At 30.0% G+C, this 12,927-nt stretch overlaps 1 long non-coding RNA gene across 1 annotated transcript in view; it reads left to right on the top strand.

Moving 5' to 3' along the window:
• Window positions 1-12,645, top strand: part of LOC139425543 (uncharacterized) — a 41,718-nt gene extending 29,073 nt beyond the window's left edge. The window contains exons 2-3 of the long non-coding RNA XR_011636747.2: window positions 10,855-10,960; window positions 12,226-12,645. This is a non-coding gene — a long non-coding RNA (uncharacterized LOC139425543). The remainder of the gene's footprint in view (window positions 1-10,854; window positions 10,961-12,225) is intronic.
• The last annotated feature ends 282 nt before the right edge of the window (window positions 12,646-12,927 follow it).

Genomic DNA, 12,927 nt, shown 5'->3' with positions numbered 1-12,927 from the left:
GTGACATTGGTTAATTATTTTCAACAATTTTGCTTAATGAAAACTTCAAAATCTAATAGTAAAGGCTTTTTCGCTTAATGAAGCTATTGTGACATAATACTATAACATATTTTGCTTTATGAAACCTTGATTTCTTTAATGAAAACCATAAAACCTAATTCTGTTTCGTATTTTGTGCAGTGAAATCCTTAAACGTATTCCGCATTATGAAATCCTTAAATCCTCATACTATAACTTATTCTGCTTTCTGGATCCTTTAAAACCTATTCCTATAACTTATTTTGCTGTCTGAAACGCTTAAAATCACTTATATTATTTAATAATTATGTTACTTATTTTGTTCAGTGAAATTCTTAAACATATTTCGCTTAATGAAATCCTCATACTAAAACTTATTTCTCTGTCTGAATCCCATAACTTTATTTTGCTGTCTGAAAAGCTTAAAACCAATTCTGCTAACCAAATCTTATAACCTGATTTGGTTAAGGAAGCCTTAAAATCTTCAGATATTTCGAAGAAAAGCTGAAATAAAATATCTAAGATTGATACAACACTTTCTGATGTTATAAGGAAAATAACACAAGACATAAATTTAAAAAAAAAAAAAAAAAAAAAATGGCGTCTACTCTCAGTTAGCAAGTATAAAAGCTGTGACCAACGGATTATCATAAGATTTCACCAAGCTTTTTATCTAGTAAATCTACGATTTTATACCGATTCCACGACCATGAGGTACTTAAGTTATCTTTTTTTCCTTTTATCTTTACTTATATGTATATATATTGCGTTCTTTACTTAGAGTTTATAACACCGCTACCTTTAGTTTGTTGTTTGGACCCAATACACGACGAGATATAATTTGTGATTGCAATGTTAATAACGACGAATAACGAAAATAGCAGCAATTTATTTAATAATTGACATAAATGAAATAACAAATTATACCCCAAGTAGATACAATACATATCAACAATTATGGTACCTATATAACCGAAGATTTCGCCATAGAGGTAAGCGTATTATCAAAGTAAAATTCACGATAGAACCCAAAAACAATCTAATACGGTTTTACGAAGCTCTGTCGCTAAGGAAAATAAAAAAAAAGATACTGTTAAAACTGGCTAACCTTTAGAAAGAACAAGTAAGTCAAATATTTTAAAAATGTATCAAACTTTTTTAAAAATCGCCAATTTGGCGACATTTGTCCACCTTTAAGAAAATTATCAAAACCAAAGCTTTATTCTCAGTTTCTGCAAATTTTTATGAGCCCAGATAATGCAGCATTGGAGTAAGTTTTTAAATTATTAAAAAATTATACCACAAACGCTTTTCATTTTCACTTAACTGTAACTTTTCTCCATATTGACGTTTTGCGCTATTTGCAGAATAAGCATAGACAGAGCAGCTTTACATAGACTAAACTTGTCCTAACAGCCATGAGTTATTAATTGTTGAAAACTCAAAGCAGTTATAAAAATAGCATATTATTCGCAAAAGAGCATCACTTCACATGACTACAAAGCCTTTGAAAACCAACCCTCAAATTTTCCAACACGTTGATATATGTAATACTGTTTGAGTTTGGCTCCGAATTGCAGATTCTGTAACTAAATCAGTTACAAATCATTACAATTCCATATTATATAATTCAATATAATCATTACCAACATTTTACAGTTAAATTAAATTTCGTGGTAATGAACCTTCGCCTGCAAAAAAGATTTGCTGTTCACCAATTATGAAATAATATTCTTCTTCAGTAACACTACAGCCTTGTGCAGGCCAAGGTTTGCTCAGTCTGTTTCTTCCAGGCAGTAGAAATGAGACTGGAGAGTCCGAAGTTGAGCCTGGTTCAACACGGGTTCGGGCTCAATTACTGAAATAAGGTTTCAGTCTCGGATTCATGATAAAATTTTCATAAACTTTTTTACTACTTTTAAACAACATTTGTGTGATCCATTTATAAAATATTAAAAATTTATAAGGTATAAAAATTAAAAGTGATCTGCTACTTCTGTTCGGTTCTTTTGCTTTGTGGGGCTAGCACTATTTGTCAAATATTTTTTTAAATAGCTTAAGATTTTAATTTTTGTTTTAGTCATCTTGAAGTTACAGTTTTTCACTTCTATTTTTCTTTCACAGGTTAGCGATGGGAAAGCTTTTAATTTACTAATTTTTTTTGTATAGGCATCAATGTAGCACAGTGGTCAGAAAATCGGACTCCGGGCCGGAGTTCCTGAATTCCGAAACTCCACTACCCAAGATGCGATCGATATATGTGCACGTAAAATCTGCGGAATCGAAAATCCTGTGGTCTGTATCTGAACAGTACCATGGGTGCAGAGATCTGGAGAAACTTTCCTTCCTATGTCTAATTTGAGGAAGTGGATTCACAAAATTGTGATGGCATGTGTTAGGATCATCCTCAGGGATGTTTCTCAGACCATCGTTAATAGCCCATTGTGCAGCTCTTGTGCAACGTAAATAAAGTAAAGACATCAAAGGCCGAGTGAAGTTCACACTTTTATCTCGTGTTCGGTCTAAACTTCTACGGGCTCAGACCTCCTGAGCTCATCTCAACCATCTCTACTGGGTCATCTCCTATTTCCACAAGAGAATAGGTGAACACACAGAGACATCTTATTGATGACATGCAAATCGTTTTGTTTTCTGATAGAGTGGCTTATAAATATACTGTGTCCCAAGTTATTCACTTTCAATCAAATTATTTTGAAAAGGGACGAAAGGGAAAAAAAATGTTTCTAACTTTCGAAAGAATTCTTCTGTTTGAGTCAGGAACCAAGCAGAATAGGTTTTGAAATTCTCAAACTGTTTAGAAAAAGGATGAGAGGGAAAGAAAAAATTCATTTCTATTTTTCGAAAAAATACTTCTGTTTGCGTCAAGAGTCAGGAACCAATAGGTTTTGAAATTCTCAAATTTTGTAGAAAAAGGACGAGAGGGAAAGAAAAATTCATTTCTATATTTTGAAAGAATACTTCTGTTTGCGTCAAGAGTCAGAAACCAAGCAGAATAGGTTTTGAAATTCTCAAATTTTGTAGAAAAAGGACGAGAGGGAAAGAAAAAATTCATTTCTATATTTTGAAAGAATACTTCTGTTTGCGTCAAGAGTCAGGAACCAAGCAGAATAGGTTTTGAAATTCTCAAATTTTGTAGAAAAGGGACGAGAGGAAAAGAAAAATTCATTTCTATTTTTCGAAAAAATACTTCTGCTTGCGTCAAGAGTCAGGAACCAAGCAGAATAAGTTTTGGAATTCTCGAATAATTACAAACAACTCCTAGGCTTTACATTGGCTTGGGTTTCGAGGAAGAGGTATTGCTCAAAATCGAGTTAATAAATTATTTTAAAGCGCTGCAGTATATGTATAGAAGGGGTGGGCTAAGGTCATGTGATCATAACCTTCTTTCAGAAAAACAAAGGCGAAAAATAAAGTTGAGAAACCGTAGTCAAAATTTCCTCACTCCACAAGAGGTTAAAAATGAAAGTGCAGTGATTTTGGTCGATGTCTGTAGATTCTGTAAAAGGCAACAGATAGAAAAAAAAACACATTGTTATTGTTTTTTAAGTTCAATGTCCTCAGGTTGTGAAAGCTTTAATGGTAATGATCAAGCTTTCAACAAGACTTATGGTTTGGCAGTAAGTCTTCATCAGTTTTATACTATTAAAAAAAGCACATTTATAGCCCAGATTGCACTTACTGGCTGTAAATATATTATAGTACGTAGCGTTTATAGGCGCTGTCATGCTGAAATATGTATAACATATTTTCTAACATCTTAAAACCCAAACTATTATCTTATTTAATCCATTTTCAGTGTTTCCCAAAGTGTGGTAAGCGTACCTCCAGGGGTACGGAAACAGTTTAGTGGAGGTACGTGTTCTTATGCGAAATATCTTGCAACAAACGAAAATTTCAAAAATTTTTATTTAAAAACAAAGCTAGCCATGAACATTTACGATAACGTATTTTTCTATTGGCTATTTTTTGCAGAGTTAACAGTTAATAAACAGTGTTGTTAATAAATAGCCAGTTGTAAATTTTAACTTTCGTGCAATTTATTTATTTATTTGTTTCAGTTTTTGTTCGTGGTACGCAGCGTTACGAAAAATTTAGAAAGACACGAGAGTTATAAGTTTGGGAAACACTGATATACATATATGATACTTGCATTTTTGATTTTTTAGTGGATGGAGGTGTCTGGGGTTAAGACCTGCAGTCACACCCCTCGGGCCATTTTCTAAATTTATTAATTTATATGTGCACAAAAATGAATTACTTTTTTTTTTCAATTCCTACTATTAGTTCACACTCACTCTTCCTATATCTATAACTTCCTATATCTATTCCTATATCTATAACTTCCTATATCTATTCCTATATCTATAACTTCCTATATCTATTCCTATATCTATAACTTCCTATATCTATATCTATAACTTCCTATATCTATATCTATAACTTCCTATATCTATATCTATTCCTATATCTATAACTTCCTATATCTATATCTATAACTTCCTATATCTATATCTATAACTTCCTATATCTATATCTATAACTATTCCTATATCTATAACTTCCTATATCTATATCTATAACTATTCCTATATCTATAACTTCCTATATCTATAACTTCCTACATCTATATCTATAACTATTCCTATATCTATAACTTCCTATATCTTCCTATATTTTTTTAAACTTGTAGTGTATGACACTTGATGCTAATACAGTTTTTTAAAAATATTAATTAATTAATTAATTTTTCAATTCCTATTGTTGGTGCACACTCGTTATAATTTTTATTAATTAAAAAAACAAATTAAATAAAAAATTATCTTTGTTGACCTAAGTAAGGAATTGACTTTAAAACTTTTTTATTTATTTATTTATAAATCGTTTACTTTAGATTTCCATATTTCTGAAATAAAATATTTTCATTACTTATCGAATTTAATTCCTCATTAAAGCAGTTTCTGTTGCTTAATATCTGCATCACACTGGAATAATATATCAGGGTGCGTAAAAAGTGCTTAAAGGTGCTTATTTTCGTTTTTTAAAAGCCCTTAAAGGTGCTTTTTTCATTGGGTGTTTTCAAAAAGTGCTTAATTTTTCCTTCTTCAAAATGAGATTTTTCCTTTCCTATGATGATTTTCGCTTCGAATTATGCAAAAGGACACTGTTCACATTGTTCTATTCAACGTTTTCATAATTAATTCAACCCCAATCTATTTCTGTGTATAGTCAGTTCGTAGCGTATGAAAACGCCATTCATTTTTCATGATTCAAAATTTCATGATTTCTGAAAATTGTCAAAAACAATGGCAAAAGTTTTTTTTCTTCTTCTTTTTCTGACATAATGGTTAAAACAAGATAAAACAGTCTATTGTCAAAAACTTTCCAACCCTGCCAAATTATGATATTTTTTTAAAGTGCTTGAAAATATTATTTGAGTGCTTAAAAGGTGCTTATTTTTTGTTGAATAATTTGGCTACGCACCGTGTATATGGGCAATTTTAAATACGTCAATCAATATCCTTTTCAATTCATGGTGATTCATTAAACCTCCTCAACAAATAGAAATTCCTTCAAACCAAAATATTTCTTGATACTCGACTAGTTTTCTGAGTTGTCGCCAACATTAGCCTTGATCTGTATAACCGATAAATGACTAGTTTTAATATCGTAATACATTGTCAAATAAATATCGATATTTAACAATGTATCGCGATATTTTTCAAAACTTTTTTTGGTTTTTCTTATTAATCCTTTGACGCAGATGAGACACAGATGACCATTTTTCTTCTTCTTATTCATTGATTATTCAACAAGTTATGTTTTTCTTATTTCACACGATTTACGAAAGCAAGCAAAAAGAAGGCTGTGCAACGTTTTTCAAGGTTTGGCGATTCATCTACTTTCACTTAACTAATAATGAAACTAATTCAAAATTCAACGGCATGTTTCAAATTTTCGTATTAGCAATAGACAATATTTGTGAAATTCACGAACTTGAACAGAAAAAAATTAGTTTCATTTTAAAAAAAGTATAGTTGTTCTGTTTTAACACTTTGAAAAAAATATTTTTAGTGTAATAGTCGAAAAATAGTTTCTTATTGTATAGTTACAGAACAATGCCCTATAAATATATCTATAAACAATGCACTATAAATATGCGTACATTTTTATTTTCTGGGAATATTGTGGAAAAGAAAGTTTTGTTCGGACAACAAATGTGCATTCCCGATTTTCCCTGAAAAACTTCAATTAAGAAAAATCGCTCCCAGCAATATAGTGTTCCGCCGAGTCTTGGGTTTCCCCCACAGTGGTTTGGAGAATTTTATTTTTAACAAGTCAATTCATTAACAAGCAATGGAAATTATACCTAAAAATCGTAACAAAAATACGCCTTTCTGTTCGAATAGAATAAGAATAAACATTTCTGGCAGACGATTTTTTCCAACAGCGAGAGAAAAGCAAAAAGTAGCAACATAGATGCACAAGCTTATTTTCCAAAAATACCTTGGTTATTAATTTTTTAAAAGAAACACTCCTTTTTTCTGTAATTACTGGGTTACATGTATGAAACAAGAATACTATGAAAAATTTTACGTATCTGAATCATTTACTTCTTTTGTAATAATCGATTGATAAACTGAGCAATAAACATTTTTTTTTCTGTTATCAAAGTTAAACATAATCTTACAAATTTTTTTTTTTTTTTATCAAAGACTTAAGTTTAATAAACAACACTAAAGGAGGTGATTTGGGCTTAAAAATAATATTTTAATCAAACCTTTTTATCAACTCTAATCATCAATGAAGGAAAAAAAGAGAGATCTTCTCTTTCATTAACGCCGGTTTTGGCGAAGATCCAAAAAACGTGCCGAACTTTCAGCATGAGATAAACCTTGCTTCATTTTTTTTGTGCCATTTTTCTTTCTTTTTTTTTCGTACAACTTTCTTTCCTCTAGTTTCAGATATTTTATTTGTGTGTTAAGTAAAATAATAACACGAAAAGCTTAACTGGAAACAGTTATGAGTAGTTTGTAGAAACATAATTAATAATGAGACTGAACTGAGAGGTTGATGATATACCTCATGAAATTATGCAATATTTTGACATTTTAAATGATTTATTGATAAGCGTATAGGGTATTTGAGATGAAAAAAAACCCTTTTTTTTTAATATGAGCATAAATTAATTTAAAAAATTTAACATTACGTATATCGTAATATACCATTTTTATTTTTCAAACATGTGTATACTCTGTTTTAAGCCAAATTTTATGTATTTATATTTCACTAATGAGGTTTTGTGACCTACCTTAAAATCAAAATTAGGTTTTAGTTATTAACAAACCTTAATATTATTTACTGACAATCGAGCCGTTTCGAACAAAATTGTTTTTTAATCCTTCTAGTTCGTTTCATAATAAATAATTGCTTGTATATTCACTTTTTGCACAATGTTTGACCGTTTATGTGCAGTTTTATATTTATGGGATTTTCTAAAATTGCCTTTGTATCAAAGCTTCAAATTCTAGGTATTAATAAAGCTAGGTGCACTAATTTTTTGATAAGAGCCCTTTTCGTACATAAATTTTTCATACACGACGATTTTCATCTAGTTCAATTCTATAAAAGATAAGTCCTTGCATAATCATTTGTGAAAATAATGTTTGTCTGGTTGTGGCTGTGTTTTATTGATGGAATTCTCGTAAATTACTTTAGAATCAAAACTTTAAAATTGTAGGTGTTAACAAATTTAATGTGTTAATCATGCTTGATACACTTATTTAATGACTAGAGAGCCATTTTCGTACAATTTCCAATTCGCCAAAATTTTCTTCTATTTCGATTCTAAATAAGATAAGTGTTTGTGTCCTTTTTAGAAAAAATAATGTTCGTATGTTCGTGAGCTGTGTTTTATTGATGGAATTCTCGTAAATTACTCTAGAATAAAAACTTTAAATTTTAGGTATTAATAATGAGTCCAAAATTAAATAAATTCACGATTTCAAATTATCGATATTATTGTTCGATGTTATTATTGATATTACTGTGCACTGATATAAATTATCGAAATTACTGTTCTACGTTATTATCACTATTACTGTACACTAATTCAAATTATCGATATTTCTGTTCAACGTTATTATCTATATTACTGTTCAACGTTGATATCGATATTACTGTACGCTAATTCAAATTATTGATATTATTGTTAAACGGTTGTTATTATTATTTTTTTTTAAAGAAAGTACAGTGTTGCATTCTCCTTTTCTTTAAGAGCAAAATTTTTTGCTGCGCATTCGCTGTTTTAGCTAAGAAGTTCGGGTATAATTTTTTTCTTCTTCTTTAATATTGTCAGAGACAGGAATTTACCAATACGTTCGATTGACACCCACGACCGTTACACACAACTGAATAAATGCACATCCTCCCCTGAATTAGAATACAATCTCAATTTTTTCCTTCCACCAGAAAATGATTGACAGCTGTAAATGCAGTGACGCACTTTAGCAGACATGTGCCTTTTGGCAACAACTCTCATCATCCCTATTCCAATCGAACGCCAACCCTGCGTGAAAGCTGCTCTCAATTTTTAGGGCACCGGCCCTTACTGTCAGCTATAAATTTTGACGAGTAAAGGGGCGCAACCATGGGAAATTATAATGAAACATAGCTTCGTGATGGTTGGCTAACCAGGCAGACTGTTTGGGGGCCCCCTTATTTTACCCTCATCTTTTTCTATTGAAGGCTTTCCTTGTAAAAATAAAAAAAACCCACACCTCTGATTGGGGTGGTTTGCAATAAGAATTTATATAAGCTTTTTGACCTTGCCTCAAGGGGTCTAAAATGGGTGAAATATATAAATCCTCTGTTTATATCTTCGATTGTGTAATTGAGATAGAAATAAAATTTACCACTTTCGATTGAAAAGAGGGGAGTTACATAGCTTCCTTTAAGTACAAGCACTTTGAGAGAAAACTGATGTATCTTTTTCTTCATTATTTTGATGATCAAAACTTATTTAAGAATAAAATTTTGTATCAAAACTTATTTAAGGACAAAATTTTGTATCAAAACTTAGTTAGGGACAAAATTTTGTATCAAAATTTGTTTATGGACAAAATTCTGCATCAAAACTTAGTTATGTACTAGATTCTGTATCAAAACTTAGTTAAGGACTAGATTCTGTATAAAAACTTATTAAAGGACATAATTCTGCATCAAAACTTAGTTAAGGACAAAATTCTGTATCAAAACTTATTTAAGAACAAAATTTTGTATCGAAGCTTAGTTAAGGACTAGATTCTGTATCAAAAGTTATTTAAGGACAAAATTCTGCATCAAAACTTAGTTAAAGACAAGATTCTGTGTCAAAACTTAATTAAGGACAAAATTTATTTAAGAACAAAATTCTGTATCAAAACTTGTTTAAGGACAAAATTCTGTATCAAAACTTAGTAAAGGACAAAATTTTGCATCATAACTTATTTAACGTTGGATTTTTCTTTTTTTATCTGGGTACTATTTAAAGATGCTTTCAATTTTAAAATTCCGAATCCTAACTTTTTTAAGGTGCTTGCAAACTATGGAATTTCGATTTAAAGTTTATTAAAAGTGATTCCAATCAAATAAGATAGCTAACTTATTTAAGATGTTACGTCTGTTATCAAGAATACGAGAAATCATCATTTTCGAAATTTGGGCATAAATTCCACTTCGACAATGCCAAAATTATTTCAACCGCAGTTGCATCAGCTCATCTGGAAGCCCTGGAATCTTGTTTCATTCATATGAATTCTGATTCCCTGGTTAACAACATCAGTTCCTCACTTTCTCTCCACAGCGTGTGGAAATACATTTTACCCTGATTTGCCTCTCTCGTCCGCTGTGGTTTTTCTAGTTGTTTTTTTATATTTTTTCTCTCTCGGCTACTGTGATTTTAATAGTTTTGTTTTCCACCCTTATTTCTTCATTTTTTTGTTGTCAACTTTATGCTTTGTATTTCAAATCACGCCTGTTTCTTCTCATTCAAGGTTGGGCAAGTCTTGAAAACCAGCGCCTGTTTTTGAGAGCTATGAACGTGTCGACTGTTGTTTCCTATTTGTATATTTTTGAAGCGAATGAAGTTTGTAATCAAGTAACATTATTTTAGGTGCTTTCAATTAAGAGCCGTACATAAATGACTTATTTTTTTAAATATTTTAACCCTGTACTCTCCTTGCCATAAAATGTCATGTTTCATTACTTAAACATATATTAGCATAACAGAAACGAAACACTGTGTTATTGATTATAGTTTAACTTTCATTTTAAAGCTTAGTGTTTTGACAATAATAATGATTATGCGTGCACGACAAAATAAATAAATACAATAAATACATATTATTTCAAATGTTTTTGTTTTATGTATTCTGTCTTTTTGTTATTTCTTTAAGAGAGATATCATTTGTGGACAGAATTCAGAATCAAAATTATTTAAGGTGCTTTCGACTGTAAAATTATGAATCAATACTTACTAAAAATACTTCGAATTTATAGAAATTTGAAGTGGAATATTAATTACTAAACAGCTGGATTTTAAAAAAGACACCTCAGGAACAAGCAGAACTAACAAAAACAGTACCGTTTTCTTCGAGTTATTTTATCCTAAGTTGTTTAATTCTCTCCACCCCCCCCCCTCTCTGTTTATTACCAAATGCAAATAGAAAAAAATGTATATCTGGTTCAAAAATATGCATTATTTATTTTTCACTTTATACGAAATTTCGGTAAAATATAAGGGAAAAAATTACACGATTTTTGAATTTTCTATTATAGATCAGATGACCAAGTTCCTAGCACCGTCAAAGGATTCTATTTTTGAAAAGGTCATGGTAATGTTGACTCTATTGCAATTTCGACCCTAGTTCGACTACGTGAGATAGTAAGATGAAATCAAATTAATTCTTTTCAACTGCTGAATACAATTATTTCTATGTTTATTTCTTTTACTTGACGCTGAAAACGCAGATATTTTCGGACAACACAAAGGCAATTATAATAATTCATTTTGTCAGGTTTCCTGAAGTAATAATTTAATGCTGCATAACTATATGTAAACTATAGTAACTATATGTGAACTCTATTTAGATTAATTTTGTTACATAGTCTTGAGTGAAAGTTTCAGCTGGGCTGAATTGTTAGTTATACGTTAAGTATTCATTATATTAATTTTGTTACATAGTCTTGACTTGAGTGATAGTTTCAGCTGTGCTGAATTGTTATACGTAAAGTATTCATTTATATTAATTTTGTTAAATAGTCTTGAGTGATAGTTTCAACAGTGTTGAATTATTAGTTAAATATTAACTATTCAGTTAGAATAATTTTGTTACATAATCTTGAGTGATTTCAGCTGTGCTGAATTGTTAGTTATACATAAAGTATTCAATTCGAATAATTTTGTATTGTAATCGAAATAAAAACTTAGTTACAAAATAATTATTTAGATTTATTTATTTTTTTTTTTTTTCTTAAATGGTTGTAGAAAATTGAAACATAAACAGTGCTATGGTGCCGCATACTGGCATACCTCTTATTGGTAACGGAGCTTACCTTTTTCGTGCAATAGCGTATATGTTACACGATACTCAAGTTATGACTTAAGTGGTTCACGAGGAAGTAGTTCAGCAAGTACATTTAAAACGTTTTAATTTATTTCTAGAATTCAATTCATATAGAACTTTGACAATATGGAGGACATTTTGAGATAATATTTATTATTTGAATTGTATTTATTTATAATATTTATAAATAAAGTCCATGCGCGCGGGTAAATCCTATTGTTCTAATTCTTCAGAACGGGACTATAAACACAGTTAGTGAGAATTTTCTTTATTTAAATAATAGTTGTGCGTGAAATATATAAAAATTTCCCGGTATTTTTTGAACTATCATTTTTTTAAAAAATTTTATTTACTAAATATTTATCAATTAAATATTTTTTTTCAGTTTTTAACTAAAATGAAATGTTATTTCTGTTGAACTTAAAAGTGCGTAATGTCAAAGCATCTGGAACTTCTCAGAGCTCCTCCGTGTTTGAAGATAGTGACTTTAGCATGCATTTGCTGTTTCGTGTTTTTTTCTTCCTTCAAACTACATATTTTTTGTTGTTGTTGATAAATATCCAGAAATTTATGCTTCTTACAGGAAACCTGGGTCTCTCAAAAAAGTAAAGTGATATTTAGCTTTTTCTTGGATACCGGCCAACGAAACCACTTCAAGCAACTTGTCAGATAGGACCAATCCAGTTTCAAGGTCAAGAATCACTGGGGGCGCAAGTCTGGAACAAAAACTCTCTTTTTTTATGCAGCAAAAATATAAAAGTAGTTTCATAAATCAGTTTCGCCATTAGACTTTTATTTTGTTATCTTTTTTTTTTTTTGCATCTTGCATCAGCTATTAGAAGAGTGTTTATTTTTGGTGCTGTAAGGATCAACTTTTAAAAATAGTTTTTTTTTTATTATTTAAAATTAAAATATTTCTTTCATATTGTGATTGTAATTGATTATCTGTTGTTGTCTTGAAATAAGGTATTTTTATACATGCCCAGTTCTAAAAGATTTTCATGTCTCCTAAATATATATATATATATATTTTCTTCAGGTTTTAAAAACATAATGTGTAGATATATGTCATAGGCTGATTGATAAACTCAGCTCATTGCAAGTTCGCGGCTAAGGAAAAATCTTCGGTTCAGGATAATTAGGAAGTGTGCGATCACTTATGCCTAATCATACTTAAATTGTTTTCTCTACTGTGATAACTTCCTGAAATAAATAATTAGGCTAATTAAATAAACTAATCTAAAATAAATTAGCAATGAAATGAATGACCTGAAATAAATTAGCA

Source organism: Parasteatoda tepidariorum, chromosome 8 (genome assembly GCF_982258835.1).
Source record: "Parasteatoda tepidariorum strain Cologne lab strain chromosome 8, Ptep-v5.0, whole genome shotgun sequence".
NCBI lineage: Eukaryota > Metazoa > Arthropoda > Arachnida > Araneae > Theridiidae > Parasteatoda > Parasteatoda tepidariorum.
Note: the sequence above shows the minus strand (reverse complement) of the source record. Positions and strands in the feature narration are given on the sequence as shown.